The sequence below is a fragment of the Pygocentrus nattereri genome, chromosome 7 (genome assembly GCF_015220715.1).
Source record: "Pygocentrus nattereri isolate fPygNat1 chromosome 7, fPygNat1.pri, whole genome shotgun sequence".
Classification (NCBI taxonomy): Eukaryota; Metazoa; Chordata; class Actinopteri; order Characiformes; family Serrasalmidae; genus Pygocentrus; species Pygocentrus nattereri.
Window position 1 is genome coordinate 33,015,893 of NC_051217.1, and position 12,211 is coordinate 33,028,103.

The 12,211-nt window shown below is 39.5% G+C and overlaps 1 long non-coding RNA gene across 1 annotated transcript; it reads left to right on the forward strand.

Moving 5' to 3' along the window:
- Nucleotides 1–345: 345 nt before the first annotated feature.
- On the forward strand, nt 346–2,478 carry LOC108429877. Its single transcript, XR_001858042.1, has 3 exons — nt 346–491; nt 586–732; nt 1,496–2,478. It is a non-coding gene; the product is annotated as an uncharacterized LOC108429877 (long non-coding RNA).
- Nucleotides 2,479–12,211: the final 9,733 nt, after the last annotated feature.

A 12,211-nucleotide genomic window follows, 5' to 3' on the forward strand; every position in this document is an offset into this window, starting at 1 on the left:
TACATTTACATTAATACCATCCAGTAACTAAAAACATTAAAGACACCACACAAAATAAATTTGTTTTTCATATATCGTCAAATATCAGTTTGCTCATATCAGGATAAAATAAAGTCAAATGAACAAACCAGGTGTCACAAAATCAGAATTAGTGTCACAGTTGGCTCCTCCCACTACTCCATGTGCTCCTTATTTTGATCTTCTATGTACATTTGTTTTGGTTTTCAAGTCCTGCCCCTTGTTTGGTTACTCCTCCCCTGATTGTCTCCACCTGTTTTCCACCTGTCCCTCGTTAACCCTGTGTATTTAAGCCCTGTGTTTGGGCCTTGTGTTTGCTGGTCTTTTGTATTGGTTTGTCTTGATGTGGTTTGGACTGTCTTTGTGGTTTGTTTTTTTGGTTTTCACTTATGTCTGTCCACCCTCAACTTGGTACACCCTCAACTGTCAACACCCTCAACTACCTTGCTCTGTTTTACAATTAGGCAACTGAGGTTAGTTTTGTCATTTTAAGACTTGTCTAGGATTAGCTTATTGTAAGTTGTTTTTCTTTTCCCTTCTTCTTTTTTTCCCTGTTTATCTGTGCAGTTTTTAGCTAGCTCACCTGTTGGGAATACTGACACAGTAACCCTGGCTATTTGCACAACATTTGAAGACCAAGAGATTCAGTTTGGCAATGTGCATGATGACAACAGTAGTGATCTTTGTACCATCTCATGGCATTCCCAAAATGAGGTATGTATGTTGCCATCTTGTATTTCAGAACAATTCTTTGCAGTATTTACACTTATGTTGGTGTTAAAGCATTCTTGTTTGATTTTGATTTCTTCTCTAACTTGCCAACACTTGACTTGCCATTATATACTATTTGTACTTTATTACGTACCATGCTTCCATATATTTGTAAGTTATACAATGAACACAAGATTATAGTAGATTTACAATGTTAAACTATGACACCCCTGTTATCATGCACAATTTGTCTGCCCCTCTACACCATTTGTCACTGGTCAGATCTTTTTAACCAGATATTATTTTGGAGGTGGACCATTATCAGCGTGACCGTGTCAGCAGTAACACTACCCATTTCAAAAGGTCCAGCTTGATGTTTAGGTCTCAAATGCAAAAATGCAGCAATTTACTGATGAATATATGATGACATTCACTTACATCCTCAGAAAACACATCCTACACAAAGTATTGACTGAGTTGTCTATGAGTATTCTTTCAGTAATAAGATTCATCTGCAGGTTGTGTGCGATTACACATTTCCGGAAAGTGGAAAATATTGTAGGAGTCCTAAGTAGGGCTAGGTTCTTTTCTCTTTTTCAAGAGAGGAAGTGGGGCAACATATTATGAGTAAAGAAGAATAATGAATGGTTGGAAAGTAACACAGTTGGCAGAAATTTACATAGGTGTCTTTGTTTTGTTTTGCAGTGTATATGCACTGATGTGTTTGTAATATTACATAAAGTTTAATAGAATATTTGTCTTGCAGGAGGCAGTCCTGAATGATCAACCTCTTGATGTAGCACCAGCACATCCAGTGGCAGACACAGATGAACCTGCAAGTGTGAAAGAGGCCCGGAAAGTTAAGATAAGATGAGTAAATGTAATTCAGGATATGTTAGAACTTTCTTTGGACCCTAAAATTCTTGACGTAACCCTACGATTTGAGCTTGTCTGTGAGAAGGCGTTAGATGATGGTGTGTCAAGGGTGGAGGTACAAGTGCCTAGACTCCGACCAGACTATTCAGAGAAAGAATGGCAAGCTGTTGGTAGACAATGGGCTAAAGAATTTGTGGACCATGGCATTATTCTAGTCAAACTGTCACCAGTCTTTGTCCTAGCATGCACTTAGAGAACTGATTCAGTGGATGAAACCCTGCTGATATAATTTGCAAAATACTTGTCGTCTGCAGGGCAATATGGATGAAATTGACAAAGAGGACTTACTAGTCCTCTTCGCAAAAATCTGATCTATATCCTGCCCCTAGAAGGCAACATGCAAATTGCCATTCTGACAATGGCTCGCAAAGTTTTATTACAAGAGCCCAAATTTGAAATCGATTGCTTCAGCTATGTTATGAGTCTTGCATTGTAATCTGACAACTAAAGAAAGCATACTGTTACGGTTTCCCCTTGTTCTTGGGTCTGTTTCTTGTCCTGTGTTGTAGCCATGTGCTTTCTGCCATGTGCTGTTTTGTTTTTGGTTCTTGTGCACTGCCTTTTCCCTGCCTTCCCCGTTAATATCTTCACCTGTCTGTAGTCTCTCTCTCCTCCCTCTCCCAGGTGTTCCCCATTTGTAACCTTTATCTAGCCCTTTGTTTTAGTCAGTGATTTTCTGGTCTTCTTGTGACTTTGTCTTATGTAGTTCTCTCCCTGCTTCGTGTTTGTGCTTTGTTTCTTTCTTTAAGCCCTGTAGGTTGTTACTTTGCACTTTGCTATTTTGTTTGTTATTAAAGTCTGCTTGCACTTAAATCCAGCCTCCCTGCACATACCATACATGACACATACTGAAACTGTATGAATCAAAGCAGGCTACACAGTCAAGTAGCACAGATTCTGAAACCATCCAAAGAGCTCCTGAACCAGCATGAGTAAGCGGTCCTAAATCACTTACTGCAGTATGTGTGAAGTGTAGAGCAGAAGGGACTTCTGCACAGGCTCAAATATAATGTGCAAAGACAAAATTGAAGTAACTTTCAACAGTTTATCAGGACTTGGTTGCAGGCCAGTAGCACACACAAGTGGAGCATGTTCTTGAGGTACCATGTATAATTCATATCTTGAGTTCCGTATGGAATTTGACAACATTCTCTCTGCTAATTGCTTTGCAATGGATATTTTGTAGATACACATTGCACACAATTCTTACAAAACATGACTAAGGTTTAGTATGGTGGGTTGAAGTACAACCCCAATTCCAGTCTAGTACCCGCACTCTTTTACTATGAAGCCATGCTGTTGTAACACGTGCAGAATGTGGCTTGGCATTGTCTTGCTGAAATAAGCAGGGACGTCCCTGAAAAAGACATTGCTTGGATGGCAGCATATGTTGCTCCAAAACCTGTATGTACCTTTCAGCATTAATGGGGTGTCACAGATGTGCAAGTTCCCCATGCCATGGGCACTAACACTCCCCCATACCATCAGAGATGCTGGCTTTTGAACTTTGTGCTGATAACAATCCAGACAGTCCTTTTCCTCTTTGGCCCGGAGGACACAACGTCCATGATTTCCAAAAACAATTTGAAATGTGGACTCGTCAGACCACAGGACACTTTTCCACTTTGCGTCAGTACATCTCAGATGAGCTCGGGCCCAGAGAAGCCGTCGGCGTTTCTGGGTGTTGTTGATATATGGCTTTCGCTTTGCATGGCATAGTTTTAACTTGCACTTGTAGATGGAGCGACGAACTGTGTTCACTGACAGGTTTTCTGAAGTATTCCTGAGCCCATGTGATATCCGTTACAGAATGATGTCGGTTTTTAATGCAGTGCCTTCTGAGGGATCGAAGGTCACGGGCATTCAATGTTGGTTTTCTGCCTTGCTGCTTACTTGCAGAGGTTTATCCAGATTCTCTGAATCTTTTGATGATATTATGGAGTGTAGATGATGAAATCCCTAAATTCCTTGCAATTGCACTTTGAGAAACATTGTTCTTAAACTGTTGGACTATTTGCTCACGCAGTTCTTCACAAAGTGGTGAACCTCACCCCATCCTTGCTTGTGAATGACTGAGCCTTTCAGGGATGCTCCTTTTTTAACCAATCATGACACTCACCTGTTTCAAATTAACCTGTTCACCTGTGGAATGTTCCAAACAGGTGTTTTTTGAGTATTCCTCAGCTTTCCTAATCTTTTGTTGCCCCTGTCCCAACGTCTTTAGAACATGTTGCAGGCATCAATTTCAAAATGAGTGAATATTTGCAAAAAACAGTTTATTCATTTGAACATTTAATATCTTGACTTTGTAGTGTATTCAATTGAATATAGGTTGAAAAGGATTTGCAAATCATTGTATTCTGTTTTTATTTGTTTTACACAACGTCCCTACTTCACTGGAATTGGGGTTGTATTACATGATATCTGGTAATAAAGAAAAATGTTTGTTTAATTGTTGACCTTGCATGGCAAAAGCAGTTTTCATTTTCCACTAAAATGACTGTCTGTTTAGAAATATATACTGCAAAGCACCAGTTGAAATTTGAATAAACGACTACATTTAAACCTTTGTACTTCCCATAACTTCATATCTTTAGCATTCCTTAATGTATTTGATACTCTCTTTCTGAAGAGCTGTCTGAAACACTGGCCTACAAGAAGAGACTAAAGCAGGTACTGACTAAAAACGTAAGGCTAAACATGGATATTTGAAAATATTTGGAAGAGACATTCTAAAATGCATAAAATTGCATCATATGTTAAAACAATGACCTTAGATTACATATACCAAAAGAACAAAACCAATCTAGACTAAGTAATGTTTTAAAAATTAAGCTCTTTTTCCTCTCCATTAAAACTCTCAAACAACATGTGTTTCAAACATAAACATTGTTTTCTTAAAATTGGTGTTAATCGTTGGGGAAAAAAACTAGCGTGAAACATCATACATTGGTAGGTGAGGTTGTTCAGATTTGGTGATTACAGATCATTGCATTGTTTATCATAAAACTCCATTCAATGTTTTTCTGTTACATGTTCTTCTTTTTAGAGGTAGATAGTATTTATGACCAGTACGATGAGAGCCATTTAATTTGCTAGGACATTATCTTGTTAGCAATGAGCTTTTGAACAAATGAATATAAAAATCATGATGATTACCTGGATAATTCCCATGAAACAAAACTGAAGAACACATATCCAAGAAACATCCATCAAACATGCCATTGTCCTTAAGATCAGTGAACAAAGAGATAAAGAATTTAATCGATTCTCTTCTTAGGACTCCCCACCAACTCTGTTTGGCCGTGCTTGCCCCATCCAAGTAGCTGTCTATGGCGTTTCCATTATCTTTGTTGTAGCGGAGGAACCTTTTGAAAATCCCTGATGTGTACATTTTCTGTACTCTGATCTCCTCTAGCTATTCTAGGACAACTTCTGAGTCTCTCTACAGCTTCCATGTAGTAGTCTCCCACAGTTTTTGGATTGCTGTTTGAAGTGAATGCATTCAACCAAATGATATTTGTAGAAAATCCATCAATGCACCCATTTTTATATAAATACCAAAGGGGTTAGTTTTGTCATAAGAATCAAAATGCCAAATGTAGTTTGGTACTCTTGCAAAGTAGTTACGATGATGGAGTTTCCGGGCTTTTCTGAGCTGAATTCCTCTTGGCTCCAGGGCCGTTAGGATTAGCTGAACGTCTTCCCTCTTCACATGCAAACCACTTTCTTGACATTTGGCATGCAACCACCTGTAACCATGGAGCTGTCCTGAACTGCACAATTGTTGCTGAATAAACATAATAATGTCATCTATGTTGCTGTAGTTCTTTCGACGAAATAGACTTAGTCTTTAAAATATGTTTTAAGTGTCTCTCAGTGATAATGTATCCATGACGACTGGCAAGATTAAATGTTATGTCTTTATATTTGAGACCTAGCTGAAAGTACACTTCAATAAACTCACCAATTTCCATTCAGCTAGAGCATAACTGCAACATGGTGCACACACGAGTGTAACATGGTGCTCATCTGATGATATCTGGTGCTCACTTGATAGTTTCTGATAGATATCCAATAGTATCGGGTGCTAACCTGATAGTATAGTACACATACTATGTGGTGAGCACCAGATTTTTACCTAAAAAAAAATACACCAAATCCCTTTACCAAAAAAATAATAACACGACATCCTTTCAGGGGCTCTGTACATTGATAAGCAAAAGGAAAAAAAAAAATCTGATTACCTTTTTTTTTTTTGTAGTAATCATTTCAATAAGGTTACAGCTTACCTGTGACTATTACTGGTACCTCCTCAGTTTGGGCCAGAAACATTGAAACTCAAAAAACAAACGGGGAAAATGATGAATGAGGAGAGAATTTTCAGCTGTCACGCCTAATTTCAGCTGGCACTCCAGCTAATTTCAGCTGGCACATGACCACTCTTTGGTCATTCAAGACTAAACATGCACATTTGAAGCTTGTGAAGGATAATTATGTATTATTTCATATTCATGTTTTAACAAACATTAACATATATTTTACCTTGTCTGTAGAAGTTTTACAGTGATGCCTCAAATAGCTGAAGACCTTCTACCCCTCTTTCCCACAGCTAACTGACTGAAGATCACTGTTTGGACTACAGCCAGTACAATACTGTGACGTATCTAAGAGTTCCAGAAGGGCTACTGTGATGTTTTCTCATTTCTAATCAAAATTTAACAGTGTAATAAGAGTTGTACTATGACACTTGCGAGAATTATTATATTAAATAAAAATGAACAAAAAAAAGTTTTACAGAATTCTTTATACCTTTTCTGAAGGCTTAGAAGGCCCAGTGTCCCCACTGCAGATTACACTTAACAGGGAATCAGTAATCTGTACCATAAAGCGTTTTCAAGTTTACTTTACTGTATGTGGCCCAGATGACATGACTGACTGATATTTCAACAGTGCAGTGGATAAGTGGGCTATTCTGAAGTTTGTTTATTGTGCAAAAATGTTTTAATCAAAATATGTCAATCATTTACGTGTCTAGATGATCTGCGAGTTCATATACTAGCTGTTTAGAAGGTTCTCTTGGGCAGGGACAGCATGTAAAACAGTCAAAATTTCAGTGCTACTGAATCTTCTGCCAAAGCACAGCCTGTTTGGAACAAGAGGAGGTCTATCATGTGCATTTTGGGATTTATTGTATCAGCAGACAGAGCTGTATCTGCTCAACAGAAAGGACATCAATTCTTGCAGTCTTTTGAAATATATTGCCGACAGTTTACTGTCTGTTTTTAGTGCATTACATTTTAATCTCCTGTGTACTAGGTTGTTTGACACTGTATAATACTTCTCATATTTTTCTTTCTCTACACTTTTCTCTTCTTTTTCCATGTTTTTATAAAGACTTACATGTTCTTGTAAATGGGAAAATAACTTGAATCTACAAAAAGATGCCTCAGTCATATGAACCGTATCAGAGTCATCTCTGAACTCATTTGCATCGCTGTGTTTTCACAAATTCCATAATCGAGGCGTTGGAGCGAGCTTTCAGTTTTGTTTAGGCAGGGTAGCCGCAGGTGTTCCTTTTAAAACCCACCGGAGTTGCGCTGCCTGCTGGGTAGCAATCACAATCCATACAGCTAAACCTTTCCTGACGGTCCCTAAGGGCTTAACTGAACTGTTCACCTTCTCCTTTACACGTCGGCCTGCTGGAGCTGAGGAAGAGCACCTACGAGCAAAGAAGAAGAAAAACATCCACCAGCGCCTCCTTATAGACTGATATATCTCTGCAGGCTCTCAACCAAAACTCCCTCACTCCACACACACACACACACAGACAGCTCTAACAGCTTCCAGTCTTCTGGGAAGCTTTCTACAAGATTTTGGAATTTGTGGGAATTTCTACACATTCCTCCAAAACAGCATTTGTGAGGTCAGAAATTGATGTTGGACGAGAGGGCCTGGCTCACAATCTCTGTTCTAGTTCATCCCAAAGGTGTTTGATGGGGTTGAGGTCCAGGACTCTGTGAGGGTCAGTCAAGTTCTTCCACACCAAACTCACCCAGCCATGACTTTATGGAGCTGCTTTTTGTTCTGGGGCTCAGTCATGCAGGAACAGGAAAGGCTCTTCCCCAAACTGTTCACACAAAGTGCAAAGTGTACAATAGTCCAAAATGACTTGTTCTGCTGAAGCATTAAGATTCCGTTCACTGGAACTAAGGGTTCTAGGCCAACCCCTGAAATACACCCCCATATCATCATCCTTCCTCCACCAAACTTTACAGCTGGCACAGTGAAGTCAGGCAGGTTGTGTTCTTCCACAAAATACGTTTCCACTGCTCCAGAGTACAGCAGCATCCCTTTACTCCACTCCATCCAACGCTTGGCATTGTGCATTTTGATCTCGGGCTTGTGTGCATCTGCTCAGCCATGGAAACCCATTTCTTGAAGTTCTTAATGTGCAGTTCTTTTGTTGATGTTACTCAATTTACATGACCATTTTTCAGCCTCTCTTTGTCCCTAATTTAACAAGCTGTTTTTGTTACAATCTCTGTTACTAGTCTCTGTTCTGATTGGTTGACCTGTATCAAGCCTTGTTCAAAAATCAGTCTGAAACACTTCCATCTACCACCATGAATTAGCGGGGCTGAACTGCTGCAGGCTGAACAGGCTGATACATCTAAATGGCTTGTTTTCTGTGATATCACAGGGACAGCTAATTGAAATGGACTGTTTGTACAGAATGAACTTCAGAGTGATTTGTACATTTTTAATATTCAGTGTTCATATACAACATTAAATTCTTCTTTCAGAACAGTGAGGAAATATTTCCTTATATATAGGTATTTTAATGAGTTTGGACAATAAACAGCAAACAATCTGAGCCCACTCCTCAATACATAATCTTTCCGGATCCTCCAGGGTCCTTTAACTCCTCTCTTCAGCTTACCTCACAGGTTTTCAATAGAGTCTAGGTCAGGAGATCAGGATGGCCAGGCTTGATTCTCTAAAAAAATAAAGCTCTACTTTACCTCTGACCATAGAACCTGGCTCCAGTCAACGTTCCAGTAGAGCCTAGTGAACTCAAGGCTCTTATTGAATACATTACATTTTACAGAGTTAATCACTGTCACCATGTTAAATTTAACACAAAAAATAAATAATAATAATAATAATAAAGTAAAAAAGCTTAAATTACTTTAAAATGGTGTACAAATTGGCACAACCCACACAAACAGAAGAATATGAGCCTCATGTAGCTCAGACCACACAGCACTACTTAAGCCTACACACAACCCAGTCCTGTTTTAAGGTAGCGAGTTCAGTGCTAGTGGAGCAATTTTCTGTCTTCATAATGTACAACTCCCTGAAACGCTTCTGAAAAGGGTGGATAACACAGGTTAAGCACCATGAGGTCACATCCAGGAGAAGCCGTACTGACCTGCATAACAATCCCATTGACCTTTTATTTTATGTCATAATGACAATGTCCTCCCGTCTTGACAGAGCTCTCATGATCCGTAAGAAACACACAGTAATAAATATCTTGCCAACAATAACCCGACTCCAAAATCAAAGGAAAAGCTATTGCAGTCAATAAATAAGTTGCTTTTTCTATAGATATCTCAGGATAAATGTATTAGTACACCAGTCCCAATTTATCAGCAATATAAACCTAGCAGACAGGTACCTATGATTGTCCAATACAGGTTGAAACTCACCTATTAATCCACAATTTATCAGCCGTCCATCAATAGAACAGGACCATGCAGATATTATTTGGACAGTTTTTCAGCACATCAGTGACATGGGCGTGGAGGTGTGTGTGATGCTGGTACGAGTGAAGCTGACCACAGGCTACAGGAAGAGAGTACGTATGCAGCTATCTAGCAGAGCTAGCTGCCGTTTACTTCCCTCACCTTAAGTTTTTCTACAAAACCTAAATATGTCAGGAAATGTGGCTGAACTAAATTAGCCAGCTGCCTATAAATATGGAGCTCAGTTACACCAAACTACCAACGACTCAGGCTCCAATGAGAAATAACAGATGCCATGCAGAGTGAAATTTGCTAACTTAGTTACTGTAGCTAGCTAGATAGCTACAGTGTAAAAAAAAAAAATGATCGGTTCAACTTAAAAAAATGTGGTAATGTGCTAAATGTGGTAACAAGCAAATTAACTAGTTTTACTCAACCAAAATAAATACTTTGAATGACCAAAGTAAAAATTTGAGATGAATAAACAAGATCAGTTGCTTGTTAATACATAAAATAATTTGTTTAGGCTGCACTGCTGAGACATTCTTACAGTGTAAATTACCTGATACAAGTTGTGAAATGTGTAAATGTTTCTGATGTACTCCCTTTTTTACATTACAGTGAAGTAACAAGTGCAAACCCTGAAAAACAAACACAGACCGTCATCCTTCCTCTGCCAAACTTTACTGTTGACACTATGCTGATACTCTCTGATAAGTAGTAGTAATATTCTCCTGGCACTTACCAAACCCAGATTTGTCCATCACACTCCCAGACAGTGATTCACCACTCCATGCTTCCACCACGAGTCCAGTGGAAGCACCACTCCAGCTGGCACTTGGCACTGGCACAGTGATCTAAGGCTGCTGTTTGGCCATGGAAACCCATTTCACGGAGATCCCTTTACACTTCACCAGCTAATGTTGCTTCTAGAGCGAGGATGAAACTGTGCAGTCAGTGATGCATCGGAGGAAAGATGTGCTACAAGCTTCAGCACAGCAGCTCCACGCTTTGAGGGTTGTGGCTGAACTGCTGTTGTTCTTAGAATCTCCCAGTTCACAACAATAGAACAGCTGACAAGGTGGATCTATCAGCACTTCACAAAATTACTGGTGTCGAAGGTGGTGTCCTGTCACAGTGGCACATTTAAAGCCACTGAGCTCTTCAGTATGACCAGGAAGACAGCATAGCTAGGTGCTTATTTTGTACACCTGCTAGCAATGCACCTGAACTTAATAATTAGGAAGAGTGTCCACATACTTTGGGCCATATAGTGAATTTGACTATGTGATTTATCAATCTGTTTATCATTTCAGAGTAATTGAGACTCTGAATCATCTTATCATTACTTATCATCAATTTTGCCAAAATAGTTGCACAGCACTTGAGTTTTTACCCCACACTTAATATCTAGAACCTTTTGGGCATTTCAGTGTAGTTTTGTAGCATCATGCTGTCCAAAATAATTATCTTAAGCATTATGTAGAGTAATAAATAATCATGTAAACATGCATTATGACTAGATTTGTTACATAAAATCAAGCAAATGTTCTAAAAAAAAACCTTAAAACTTACAATATCAAGATTTTCTTAGCAGATTAGCCTTGTTTTTCTCTGGTATTTCTACAAAAACAGGACGTTTGTCTTAGATATGTATGAAAACAAACAAATGCGCGCACGCACACACACACACACACACACACACACACTCCCATCTCTCCACGGCCAAATCTTCTGCTTCTGTTGCTTCCCCACTCACCCCGCAATCATTATTACCTGATTAAGTTTGATTAAGAAAAGATCATTAGCAGCTGCATGTGCTGTCAGTAATGATTAGCCTGATGCGAGTGTCACGTCCGATACACCAGCTCTCCAAAATCCCCATAAGAAGAAAAAAGCTGGCCCAGGAGCCATTGTTTTGCAACACACTTGGAGGCTGCTGGGATGTCTGTAGACATAAAAAACATGAAGCCCCCTCCTCCTTTCTTTTCCGTGAACATCTTTTCGATCTGCTTTGAAGTAATGAATTTGGAGACGTTTTCGCTTCAGGTGACAGAGCGGTATAATCTTCTTTTATGATTTTGTTGGCAAATAAGTCTTCCGCCGCAAGAGCCCCGGGTCTAGGAGATTCTGTCACTCATCTTTTAATGAACAGAATGAAAGACGACCGTGTGCTGCTATGGCTTCACCTCAAGTCTGTTGTTTATGTTTGGAGTCCCAATGCCGAGCCGGATCCGACGCAATAACTGCAATCTCACGGCTGAATGTCAAAACGCAACTAATAAAACATGACAAACAAATCTCAGGAAGCGCCAGGACAAACTGTGCCAACGGGCCTTGGAAAAAAAAATCAACGTCAATAATGCTAAATTTTAGGGTTTGTCTCTGCTAGAAGTCCCTTGGATTGAATATTCCGTCGACGCGATTAAAGAGAGCAACTCCGGCGCTCAACCTGGCCTAACAGGATTTCATAAAAAAGCATATGAATATAAATTTCCTGAGCTGCCTCTCTGCCTGTACAGGAGAGAGAGAGGGAGAGAGAAAGAAGGGAGTGAAAGGAAGAGGGAAAACTCTCTTCTGAAGCTCATGCCTGTGTGTGGTGCGAAAGCCTATTAGCTTAACCTAATCATCAGAAAGCTGCAGGATTAACTTAGACCTGGTAATTGAGATATCCCTGCAGAGAAAAACTACAAAGACCTGCAACTGATTCAAATAGAGGGGAAAGCGCTTTATGATTGCCTAACCTCGCTGTGAAAGACATGCTGGGGTCATTTCAAGCAGATTGCTTTCAACGG